Here is a 13,430-nt window from a genome sequence, read left to right as displayed (position 1 = left end):
TGAAAAAAACTCAGTAGGGTCCACATTCTGGACACCAATTTTTGAGGTGTTGCACACTAGTTTGCAATAGGGTCTGAGTTTTTGGTTTACTAGGAGCTGGAGCATTTTTTCTCTAGGCAAAACAGTAGAATTTGGATTAAAAACTGGCAGGCTGCAAGTACCAAATACACGTTTCCAGTGCAATTCAGCCACGATGAATCATGGTCCAGATTTATTCACTGAAATAGGATCAGCTATATTTGTTTTGCATTTAGCTTGCAGAGTTTGGCAGCTTGGGCCAAAAATTGCCAAGCTCTGGCTGGGTACAGGTGGTGGATGAAGGTTTTTGCATATTGCCATTCTTCAGACCAATGGTCCATCTAGCTCAATATCCTGTCTTCCAACAGTGGCCGGTGCCAGATGCTTCAGAGAGAGGGCACATCATGAACAGAACGGGGCACCTCATGGAGTGATCCATCCCCAGTCATCCAGTCCCAGCTTCTAGTAAGATATTTAGGGACTACCAGAGCATGGGATTGCATCCCGGACCATTTTGGCTAATAGCCATTATTGGACCCATCTTCCAAGAACTTATCTAATTCCTTTTTTTTTAACCCAGTTATAGTTTTGGCTTTCACCACATCCCCTCCTAATGAGTTCCATAAGTTGGCTGTCTTGTGTGCAGAAATACTTCCTTTTGTTGGTTTTAAACCTGCTGCCTATTAATTTCATTGGATGACCCTGGTTTGTGTATTATGTGAAGGGCCAAATAATACTTTCCTATTCACTTTCTCCAAACCGTTCATGATTTTATAGACCTCTATCATATCTTCCCTCAGTTGTCTCTTTTCTAAACTGAACACTCCCAATCTTTTTAATCTCTCTTCATATGAAAGCTCTTCCATACTCCAATCATTTTGTTGCCCTTCTCTGTATATTTTTCCAGTTCTAATACACCTTTTTTTGAGATGAGGTGACTAGAAGTCTACACATTATTCAAGGTGTGTGTGTACCATGGATTTATGTAGTGGCATGATATTTTCTGTCTTTTTATCCCCTTCCTAATGGTTCCTAGCATTGTTAGCCACTTCGCAGAAGTTTTCAGAGAACTATTCACAATGATTCCAAGATCTCTTTCTTGAATGATAACAGCTAATTTAGACCCCATAATTTTATGTGTATAGTTAGGATTATGCAGGGCCATCCCTAGCCATTTGGGTGCCCTATGCCGCCCCCAGGCCTCCCCCCAGGGTCTGGGAGGCAGGAGCTGGGGGGCACTTTGGGGGGCCCCACAGGACCAGTGTGGCCCAGGGGATTAGAGTGGGGCTGGGAGCAGCCGCTCCACTTCCCTTGCCCCGACCCCAGCCGTGTTGCTCAGGGGAGGGGGCTTGAGGGAGAGGATCCCACACACACACTCACCATCAGCGGTGGGAAGTGGAGCAGCCCAGCTCTCAGCTGCGGTGCTCCACTTCCCACTGTTGGTGAGAGCCGGGGGTGGTCCTTTCCCCAACCTGAGCGACATGGCTGGGGCCAGGGCAAGGGAAGCGGAGCGGGCTGGGGCCGTGTCTCTCCACTTCCCGCCTCCGGTGAATGCAGGGGGCGATCCTTTCCCCGCACTCACTGGCGTTGAGAAGCGGAACGCTGTGGCTGGGAGCTGGCAGATCAGAGGGGGTTCGGGCTGGGTTGCTCTGCTTGACGCTGCTGCCAGTGAGTAGGGGGTTGCTAGGGGAAGAGGTGTAATGGGGGTGGGCTGGGGCGGAGCAGGGGGGAAGGGTAAGAGGCAGGGCAGAAGGAGTTGTCCGGGCCCACACCCTCCTAGGGATAGCCCTGCCCCTTGCAGGGGGGGCTGGCCGAGGGATAGGGCTGGTCGCCGGGATGGGTGCTGCCGCATATGCAGCATGCAGCTACCTAGAGCACCATGAAATTGGGGGCAATTTGGTGCCCCCAATATCATGGTGCCCTACGCAGCTGCATATGCCTAAGGATGACCCTGGGATTATGTTTCCCAATGTGTATTAGTTTGCATTTATGAACAGTGAATTTCGTCAGCCATTTTATTGCCCAGTCACCCAATTTTGTGAGATCCGTTTGTAACTCTTTGGACTTAATTATCTTGAGTAGTTTAGTATCATCTGCAGACTGTGCCACCTCACTGTATATCCCCTTCCAGATCATTTATCAATATGTTGAATTCCCAGTACAGATCCTTGGGGGTCTCTGCTATTTACTCTCTGCTCTCTCTATTGTGAAAACTGACAGTTTATTTCAAAGGGTTGTTTCCTGTCTCTTAACCAGTTATAGATTCAGGAGAATATCTTCCCTCTTATCCCATGACTGCTTATTTTGCTTAAGAGTCTTTAGTGAGGGACCTTTTCAAAGGCTCTCTGAAAGTTTGAGTACGCTATATCCACTGGATTGCCCTTGTCTAGTGTCCAAAGAATTCTAATAGATTGGTGAGCATGATTTCCCTTTACAACAGCCGTGTTGATTCTTCCCTAACATATTGTGATCATAGATGTGACTGATAATTCTGTGTAGAACTGATATGTGAAATTGTTTTTAATTGTTCACTTTATTAATGTAACTTCTGTTCACCATTCACTACACTTGCCTACACTGTAACTTCTGTTCCATATTGTAATTCAAACCCCATTTTAAAACACACTCCATTTTGTAAAAGCTTCCTCCAGCCTTCATTTTTGCAAACCCTGCTGTAATCTTATTAGTTTAGTTTAGATGTGTGAATGAGGTATGTATGAATGATGGAATCAACCTCCAGCCCCAGCCTATCCTGATGAGATAAAGTTCAAATACCAACGGCTGAAGACCTAGACAACAGCCCTAAACAAAGTAAGAAGCATCCACCCTAAAAAGAAAAGGACAACAGAACAACAGAAGGAAGATCAAGCCAGGTTCAAGGCTGAAAGTCACGCCTGCAATTGATGGGTGATCAGTCTAAACCCAGAGGCAGCGTGACACAGCAAGACCTATAGACTTTGGGTATGGCTACACTTACAATTGTACAGCGCTAGGAGTTACAACTGTCTTCGTACAGCTGTGTAGAGAAAGCACTGCAGTGTGGCCACACTGACAGCTACCAGCATTGCAGTGTGGCCACATTTGCAGTGCTGTTGGGAGTGGTGCATTGTGGGCAGCTATCCCAGTGTTCAAGTGGCTGCAACGTGCTTTTCAAAACGGGTGTGTGTGACGGAGCGTGGGGGAGACAGAGAGAGTGGACTTTTGGAGCTGACACTGTTCTCAGCTCCCTGCCTTGCAAGTTCTAAGGACTGAAAGATACACAGCACCTACCTTCAATCATTTTAAAAGTTTTGACCCCTTCCCCCATCCCTCTCTTATTCACTGAATGCAAATTATACACTCCTAAATAGCCTTCAGACCACATAAGCAGCTGCTCAACACGGACTCCCCTCTTTCCTCAAGCAAACAGCTGTGAACATTCCAAAGCAATTCCCCTGCCTCCGCTTGTCGCTTGCTGGAGCAAAGAGCAGCTGTGTTTGTTTTTTAGATAAGTAGCTCTGGGGAGCTCAGAGTTCAGCCCTTCTTCTGGTTTGTTGTGGACAGGAATTCTGGGATACCTCCTACTACCCTGGAGACCAATAACAGTGCTTTTGGTGGCCACACTTTATGAGCAGCGCTGCATCACCAGCGCTGCAATCGTTACACCCCAAGCAGACCAGGTGTACAACCAGCGCTGCAGCCAGGGAGTTGTAGCGCTGGATGTGCCTTGCAGGTGTGGACAGTTACTAAGTTGCAGCGCTGTAAACCCACCACCAGCGCTGCAACTCTCCAGTGTAGCCAAGCCCTTTGAATCCAAACTAAAAGCCTATAAAAAAAGAAGGGCGAGATGAGAGACTCTGGGTAACATTCTGCTGCCGACATAGAAGAACATCGGTGCCTGCCCAACAGAGATCCAGCTCAGCCTTGTGCCCGGCTTTCCTGGCCAGTTAGCTGCCACAAGCTACGAACCCAAGCTACAAAATCAAGCTATGAACTTAAGCTATCTTCAGGACTGGTAACTATGCAGCAGCTGCAGAACATCTGATGGATGTGTGTGTGTGTGTGTGTGTGTGTGTGTGTGTGTGTGTGTGTGTGTAGCTATTAGGTATAATGTGTGTGTATAAGAATTAAGATATTAGTTATTAGTCATAAATTGTTATCATAATAAATGTGGCATCTTTGCCTTGTCCCCTTTAATAAGATCCTGCTGGTTTTTACTGGTCTAATATAATTGGTACAACATCTGTTCTTCACTGTAGTTTAAACCAATTTGCCTGGTGCTGAAGTTAGTGTTACCAGCCTGTAGCTGCCAGGACTGCTTTTGGAGCCTTTTTTTAAAAATCGGCATCACATTGGCTATCTGCCAGTCATCTGTTACAGAGGCTGATTTAAGCTATAGGTTACATACCACAGTAGTAGTTCTTCAATTTTGTATTTGAATTCCTTTAGAAATCTTGGATGAATACCATCTAGTTCTGATGACTTACTATTATTTAGTTTATCAATTTTTTCCAAAACCACCTCTACTGACACCTCAATCTGGGTCAGTTCCTCATCTTTGTCACCTAAAAAGAATGGCTTAGGTGTGGCAATCTCCCTCACATCCTCTGCAGTGAATGCAAATAATTCATTTATCAGAGGGTAGCCGTGTTAGTCTGGATCTGTAAAAGCAGCAAAGAATCCTGTGGCACCTTATAGACTAACAGACGTTTTGGAGCATGAGCTTTCGTGGGTGAATACCCACTTCCTCAGATGCATGTAATGGAAATATCCAGGGGCAGGTATATATATGTGTGCTAGCAAGCAAGCTAGAGATAACGAGGTCAGTTCAATCAGGGAGGATGAGGCCCTGTTCTAGCAGTTGAGGTGTGAAAACCAAGAGAGGAGAAACTGGTTCTGTAATTGGCAAGCCATTCACAGTCTTTGTTCAGTCCTGAGCTGATGGTGTCAAATTTGCAGATGAACTGAAGCTCAGCAGTTTCTCTTTGAAGTCTGGTCCTGAAGTTTTTTTGCTGCAGGATGGCCACCTTAAGGTCTGCTATAGTGTGGCCAGGGAGGTTGAAGTGCTCTCTTACAGGTTTTTGTATATTGCCATTCCTAATTTCTCTACGGAAAAGGATAAATGGACACAAATCAGACATTAGGAATGGCAATATACAAAAACCTGTAGGAAAGCACTTCAACCTCCCTGGCCACACTATAGCAGACCTTAAGGTGGCCATCCTGCAGCAAAAAAACTTCAGGACCAGACTTCAAAGAGAAACTGCTGAGCTTCAGTTCATCTGCAAATTTGACACCATCAGCTCAGGACTGAACAAAGACTGTGAATGGCTTGCCAATTACAAAACCAGTTTCTCCTCTCTTGGTTTTCACACCTCAACTGCTAGAACAGGGCCTCATCCTCCCTGATTGAACTGACCTCGTTATCTCTAGCTTGCTTGCTAGCACACATATATATACCTGCCCCTGGATATTTCCATTACATGCATCTGAGGAAGTGGGTATTCACCCACGGAAGCTCATGCTCCAAAACGTCTGTTAGTCTATAAGGTGCCACAGGATTCTTTGCTGCTTTTAATAATTCATTTAGCTTCTCTGCAACAGCCCTGTTTTTCTTGAGTGCTCTGTTAGCACCTTGATCATTCAGTGGACCCACTTTGGCAGGCTTCCTGCATCTCATGTGCTTAAAAAATAAAGCTGTTAGCTTTTGTGTGTTTTGCTAATTGATCTTTGAACTCTTTTTTGGCCTACCTAATTATGCTTTTACATTTGACTTGCTAGAGTTTATGATTCTTTCTATATGTTGATTAGCTGGGGAAATTGGCCAAGTTCTGTTCTGCTGCCTTTATTGCCGAACTTCCTGTGCACAATAAATTATTTAAAGAACTGTAGATGTTGGGTCTCTACTGATGTTTTATCCCGACAGTGTAATCATTTATTAAGATGGGCCTCAGATTTCACTTCCATATAATATAATGGGTTGGATTATTATTTGTAGCAGTAGTTTTTGGGGAGGGGTTGTATCCATGTAGGCATTTATGGTGTAGGAGGCCTGCAGAACTGTTCCTTGTAATGCTTTTGTAGCCAATCTGAAGTGCCCTGATATGTTTATTGCTAGGCCCAGGTATATGTAATTTAGAGTGTGTTCAACCTTCATTATACAATTTTACTTTGTTTAGGTTAGTTTGGGGCTTCCTTGAAACATCATGAAAGTGTCACTGCAACACAATGTAGTAGAAAACAGAGACATCTGCACTAACCGTACACAATAGCATTCCAGATATTAATTAGGGTGACCATATTTCCCTATGCTGAATATGGGCCACCTGGTAAAATTACTCGTATTCAAGAAAGTTCAATGGCAGTCAGTCAGAATTGTGCAGTACAAATGTTCAAATTAACATCAAGTTGACTGAGCCCCCGTTAAAAAGAAATAGTGTTATTATAACATTAATAATAAGTATAAAATTGTAAGTATATACTTACAATTAAGTGGTTACTGCTCTTTAAAAATGCCTTCCCTGTCCTCATCTTGCTGTCCTCCATAGCGTGATGCTTCTTGTGGACTATTTGTCAATTAAAGCAATTTTTTTGAAGGGTCTGCTTGTCTTTCAGAAGTTTGTCATAGAATGCAGTACAGTCCAGGTCAAAATTCACTCACACAAACAAAATAGACTTGATAGAAGAAACTCTGAGATATGATTTTTCAGGTGACCATTACTGAAAAGAAATGTTCAACAGGGGCTGTGGTGCTTGGCAAACACAAAACAAACTCAACTGCCTTTACCCAGATCTGAGTATTCTGCCTTATTGTCCATCTCTTGAAAAACATTCCACCACCTTTCAGAAACTGGTGCTTTCTGAGTGTTCCAGTCATATATGTAATGGAATGTTACTGGTTCTGCATTTGCTCACTCATCAAAAAGACAATTCTCATCTATCAAATTTAGAGTGGGAATTTGTGTGTGGCAAGTGGCAAGGCTGCTTCGTATATTATCCCACACTGGTATGCTTCTCAACAGGGCACACTAGAACTTTTCTGTGCACTCAAAGGCAGGTTTCCAGTGCTCCAAGTACTTCAGAGATGTTGAGTAAAATTTCTCCACTGCATTGTAAAATTCCTTTTCCTTATTTTCCCCACCCGCAACCAAAGACTGCAACAGGATCTTTGTGTGTGATGTGACAAATCTTTCTCTGAGCCTCTCCGCTAAAGTATCTTGAGGATACGAATATGCAGTGCAACTTCTGTCACCAATGAGTACTTTTTCTTTTTTTCCTCTACTGTATTCTGAAAGGTGTATGTCTATTTACTAACAAAAGCAAACCACAGTTTCATGCAAGGATCATTGAAGACTTTCTTCAACAGTGTTGGGCATTTGTCTTGAGAGAGAAAATATGCCTTGAGCCCATCAAAATTTCGACAAAAAATTCTGACAAGCGCTGATCCAAGAGAAAGGAATCGTGTGCTGCCATGCTCTAGTAATTTAAAATATTCAAGGTCGACAAATCAGCAGAAGTCTTTCAGTTCTTCGACATGAGCAGTGTAAATGCGAAAGTATTTATAAACTTTCACTGCAAAGGACTCCAAGTCAATCAGAAGACAGTCAGCTGCTGTTTGCAGACAGTTACAAGTGATGTAAGCACTGCAACCAATACCAAGGATCTTTCCCTAGTTTGACTTGCAGTTTTTGCCCTACGTTGTTTTTTCCAGCACATTTAGCACCACCAAAATTTGTATTGCCATTGTCTGTCTGTGCAAAGCCCAACAAGCTTTTCACTAAGAGAATGTTTCCCAATCAATTGTTGTAGAAATTTGCACTGCACACCAGAGGTTTCGTAGGGTAGAAAAGAAAGCTAAATAATTTTTGTGTTTACTCCACTGATTGGAAGAAAATAGCTCACAAGAACAGGAAATAGCTTTTGGTCCTTTTTGTTTGATGCATCCATGCTAAGTGTGATAGATGAGCACGCCTTTAATCACACTGCAGTTCTTCTGTTGATAATGGAGTAGATACATTGCAAATTATTGCCTCAGATTTGGTGTGCACAGATGAATACTTGGGTTGGTAACGTTTTTTAATCAATTGTAAGGTACAATCACTAAATCTGAAGCTGTGTCCATGGCACTCAGAATGGTAAGCAAACAGTCCCTCAGTTGCATGTATTTGATCAGTTTCTGTGTTTAGCTTAACAGAACATTCTGAAACACTAGGTGTTGCACACTTAGTTCATTCAGCATCCTTGTGGTTTTTTGTTTGAAGATAAAATAAAAAAAGAACAAGTTAAAAATCTCTTTAAAAAGTTAGATGCCTGCAAGTCACCAGGGCCTGATGAAATGCATCCTTGAATACTCAAGGAGCTAACAGAGGAAGTATCTGAGCCTCTAGCTATTATCTTTGGAAAATCAAGGGAGACAGGAGAGATTCCAGAAGACTGGAAAAGGGCAAATATAATGCCCATCTATAAAAAGGGAAATAATAACAACCCAGGAAACTAAAGACCAGTTAGTTTAACTTCTGTGCCAGGGAAGATAATGGAGCAAGTAATTAAGAAAATCTGCAAACACTTGGAAGGTGATAAGGTGATAGGGAATAGCCAGCATGGATTTGTAAAGAACAAATCATGTCAGACCAATCTGATAGTCTTCTTTGATAGGATAACGAGTCTTGTGGATAAGGGAGAAACGGTGGATGTGGCATACCTAGACTTAATAAGGCATTTGATATGGTTTTGCATGATATTCTTATCAATACTAGGCATATACAACTTAGATGGGGCTACTATGAGGTGGGTGCATAACTGGCTGGATAACCGTACTCAGAGAGTAGTTATTAATGGTTCCCAATCCTGCTGGAAAGGTATAACAAGTGGGGTCCACAGAGGTCTGTTTTGGGACTGGCTCTGTTCAATATCTTCATCGACAACTTAGATATTGGCATAGAAAGTACGCTTAAGTTTGCAGATGATACCAAACTGGGAGGGATTGAATCTGCTTTGGAAGATAGAGTCATAATTCAAAATGATCTGGACAGATTGGAGAAGTGGTCTGAAGTAAACAGGATGAAATTTAATAAAGACAAATGCAAAGTTCTCCACTTAGGAAGGAGCAATCAGTTTCACACATACAGAATGGGAAGAGACTGTCTAGGAAGGAGTACGGCAGAAAGGGATCTAGGGGTTATAGTGGACCATAAGCTAAATATGAGTCAACAGTGTGATGCTGTTGCAAAAAAAGCAAACATGATTCTGGGGTGCATTAACAGGTGTGTTGTGAGCAAGACACAAGAAGTCATTCTTCTGCTCTACTCTGTGCTGGTTAGGTCTCAACTGGAGTATTGTGTCCAGTTCTGGGCACAACATTTCAAGAAAGATGTGGAGAAATCAGAGAGGGTCCAGAGAAGAGCAACAAGAATGATTAAAGGTCTAGAGAACATGACCTGTGAAGGAAGGCTGAAAGAATTGGGTTTGTTTAGTTTGGAAAAGAGAAGACTGAGAGGGGACATGATAGCAATTTTCAGGTATCTAAAAGGGTGTCATAAGGAGGAGGGAGAAAACTTGTTCATCTTAGCATCTAAGGGTAGAACAAGAAGCAATGGGCTTAAACTGCAGCAAGGGAGGTTTAGGTTGGACATTAGGAAAAAGTTCCTAACTGTCAAAGTGGTTCAACACTGGAATAAATTGCCTAGGTTGTGGAATCTCCATCTCTGGAGATATTTAAGAGTAGGTTAGATAAATGTCTATCAGTGAGAATGCGAAGGGAAGATGCCTTGACCACCCAGTGGGAGAAACTCGTCCACTTTGCCAGGTATGTCTGTCTAGTTGAGGGCTTTCACAACAGGGGCAAAAGTGTCTTATTGTAAGTGGGTATCAGGTCCAATATATACTTCACGTTGTGTCCCAAAGTTCTCAAACATGAGTGGCTAGTGAAAGCTGCCCAATCTATGGGCAAGCAGCACCTAATTAAATGGCTTAATTTTCAAAGATGCTGAACTTCCATTGATTTCTATGGAAGTTGTTGATGCTCAGTACTTCCTAAATCCAGGCCACTTTTATGTAGTGTGGCAAAGTACCTGTTTCTCCTCTGCTGGCTCAGTCCCCTTTTTCCCTGGAGACACAGGCTTGGGCAGAGTAAAGTCCTTCCCAGTCGCGCAGGGTCTGGCCGATCCTTTTCTCAGTCAGTCCCTTGCTTTGTTTTTCTCCCCTTCTGGGAAGAGTGCAAGTCTTCCTGGCTGGAAGAATTCAGAGTCTTGCTGCACCCACTCCCTGGCAGTTTCTCTGCTTCTCTCACTCCCCCTCTGCTTCCCTGCCAGGGAGGGTTTAAAAAGGTCTCCAGCAATTTGGGCGAGCTGAACCTAATTAGTTCCCTGGCAACTCCTGTTCCAGCTGAACCTTATTCCTCCATGGCTAGCTCCCCTCAATGAATAGGGAGAGGCCTTTTAGCCCCTCTGGGACTAATTACTATCCCTCCTTTGGTAGCTATTTGTCCTGGGTTTGCCACATATCCCACCCCCTGCTCAACACTACGGGGTTGGGCTACTTGGGTCAGAAAGCAGTTCACCCTTGACAGGCCATCCGCATTGCCATGTTGGGTTCCAGACCTATGTCGTACTGTGAAGTGGAAGAGTTGAAGCGGCAGAAACCATCTTGTTACTCTTGCATTTTTGTCCTTGTTTTGGTGCATCCACTGCAAAGGGGCATGGTCCGTGATCAGGGTCAACCTCCGTCCAAGTAGATAGTAGCGGAGGCTTTCTATGGCCCATTTTACTGCCAGGCATTCCTTCTCCACTATGGCGTATTTCCGTTCCCTAGGTAGGAGCTTCCTGCTGAGGAAGATGATGGGGTGTTCGTCATCTCCGACCATTTGTGAAAGCACCGCCCCCAGCCCTACTTCAGAGGCGTCCGTCTGTAGGATAAACTCCTTCCCCCAGTCTGGGGCTACTAGTACGGGGTCTGTGCAGAGGGCCGTCCTCAGATCTGCAAAAGCGGCTTCGGCTGCCACCAACCGTTTTACTATGTCTGGGCCCTGAGCTTTAGTTAGGTCCGTTAATGGGCACACCCTGGTGGCGAAGTGGGGAATGAACCGTCTATAGTACCCCACTAGTCCCAGGAATGCTCTGACCTGTTTTTTCCGGAGTGGTCGGGACCACTTCTGTATAGCTTCTAACTTGTTGAGCTGGGGCTTCACCACGCCCCTCCCCATTATATACTCACCCAAGGTACTTGGCCTCAGCTAACCCAATCGAATATTTGGAGGGATTTTCAGTCAGTTCTGCCTTACTCAGGGTATCTAGGACTGCTTCTACCTTCTCCATGTGAGTCTCCCAGTCGGGGCTATATATGATGATGTCATCGAGATAGGCAGCCGTGTACTTTCCATGGGGTCGTAACAGTTTGTCCATTAGCCGTTGGAAAGTAGCAGGGGCCCCCTGCAACCCAAAGGGCAGAACAATGTACTGATATAGTTGTTCTGGAGTTGCAAAGGCCGTCTTCTCCTTGTCGGCCTTAGCCAGGGGGATCTGCCAATAGCCCTTAGTAAGGTCAAGGGTGTAGTAAGTGAAGGCCCTGATAAAGGCCCAGTATGAGGCCTGAGGCCTGAACTAAAATAATGGCCAAGACTTTGCTAACATAAAGCAAAGTGAAGCTGTGAGCCAGAGGCAGGCCCTGCTCACAGAAGCTGGCAAGGAAAGGGCTGATGCTGCAAGAAGATACATACCTAAAAGGTACTGAACACTAGAGATCAGTAAAAGCAGCAAAGAATCCTGTGGCACCTTATAGACTAACAGACGTTTTGGAGCATGAGCTTTCGTGGGTGAATACCCACTTCCTCAGATGCATCTGATACTAGAGATCAGAACATTCACATACTTGCACATTCCACACAGATAACAAGGAACAGACTGACTCATCCCAATGACAGGGGCAAAAGGGTAAAATGATGGATAGAGTTGTTTTGATCGAACCAACATGTACAAGGTGAGAGGCGGCACCTTACTACGTAGAAGGGTTGTACCTTGCTGTGTAGAGGGGCTGCACCTCAATATGTCAGGAGTGATGTGTAACTTGTTTGTACCTGTGTATAAGAATGTATCCCTGGGACGTGTTGTCAGAGGTGTGTTGTTAGAGGCTACCGGTGTGGTGCTCTACTCTCCCCTTGTTGGTATCACTCGGCTGCGTGCGTGTGTTCCCTCTGTGTGCTGCCCCAGCTCTGCGCAGATAACTGACACAGCAGACCCGAAGAGAACCCCCAATGACCACGGAATCTAGTAAGATACGAAGGCACGTCGGCCAGGTTTATTGCCGTATGGACACAATTGCAGTTCCCTCTAGATTGTTACTCTACAGGGCATACTACGAGAAAGTGTCCCCGCTCAATGGACTCGGCTCAGTTAGTGGCGGGACTTTCCACTGCCCCCTCGGCTGGACAAAGACATCGCCCCAGGGATACATTCAGTGTGTATGGGCATATATGTATAGTATGTATGTGTACATATGACACCAACTTATATCCAAGTGTAACCATGTTTTTCCAGGCTGCTGGTGTACTCTGGCCCTTTTACTTTGGTGACACAGATAGAAACACCCTTCCATTAGGGCAATTCCAGTGACCACCTCTCTCATTATTAGTAGTAGGCTGAGTATTTTGAAATACTGGGATAGGGGTTGTGATAGTGTGTCCTATGGTGTATATGAGAAGTAAAACAGAAATTTGGAGTAGTGACACTACCACTGAGGCCTTTATATATAAATATATTGTAATTAGTTACTACACAGTACTGTCCATTCATGTTATAGGTTATCCTTGCTGCTGGTCGTCACCCTTGGGTAAGCTTTACTGGGCAGGAAACAGAAGTGGGTAGCTTCTTTGTTCCATTGGTTGATGTAGATTCAGTTGTTTCTTATGGATGCTGTCTTCCAGATAACCTACTGAAGAGACAGTAACCAATTTATTAACTATCGCTGTGTCAGGATTTAATATTGGTACCCAGATACTGAACAAGATTGTTTTGACTAACATGTGCCTCAGTTAGGATGCAGTGTCACTGACCCAGATTATGACAGGTACTAACAGGCAATTTGTTTACCCAATTTGTAGTTACTATGTAACTTAATTTCTTTACCAATTTGTTTTTTCCTTGCCTTCATGGTGTTTGCTGCCATTCGTTCGTTGATTTTTACCTGTGGATTGGTTAAACAGTTTAGCAAGGTTATACACATTGTACAGCAATAATACAATACAGCAATAATACAGCAGTACAATGATAATACAGTAGTAGAGCAAGAATACAGTTATTTTTACACAGTAACCAAGTTGAAATCAAATGACAGTTTTTCTGGTCCAGCTAGTGGTTTTTGTCTGATTGTCTTAATTGTCCATATATGGTAGATAGACTGTTCAAATACACTTCTCTTATTTATAAAGCATTTTTCTTTTC

At 44.0% G+C, this 13,430-nt stretch overlaps 1 long non-coding RNA gene across 1 annotated transcript; it reads right to left on the bottom strand.

Annotated features, from left to right (window-relative positions):
• Window positions 1-12,708: 12,708 nt before the first annotated feature.
• LOC115645435 lies at window positions 12,709-13,149 on the bottom strand. Its single transcript, XR_003998740.1, has 2 exons — window positions 13,116-13,149; window positions 12,709-12,921 (listed from the first exon to the last, which is right to left on the bottom strand). It is a non-coding gene; the product is annotated as an uncharacterized LOC115645435 (long non-coding RNA).
• Window positions 13,150-13,430: the final 281 nt, after the last annotated feature.

The sequence above is a fragment of the Gopherus evgoodei genome, chromosome 2 (assembly GCF_007399415.2).
Source record: "Gopherus evgoodei ecotype Sinaloan lineage chromosome 2, rGopEvg1_v1.p, whole genome shotgun sequence".
Taxonomy (NCBI): domain Eukaryota; kingdom Metazoa; phylum Chordata; order Testudines; family Testudinidae; genus Gopherus; species Gopherus evgoodei.
This window is presented reverse-complemented; position numbering and strand designations above follow the sequence as displayed.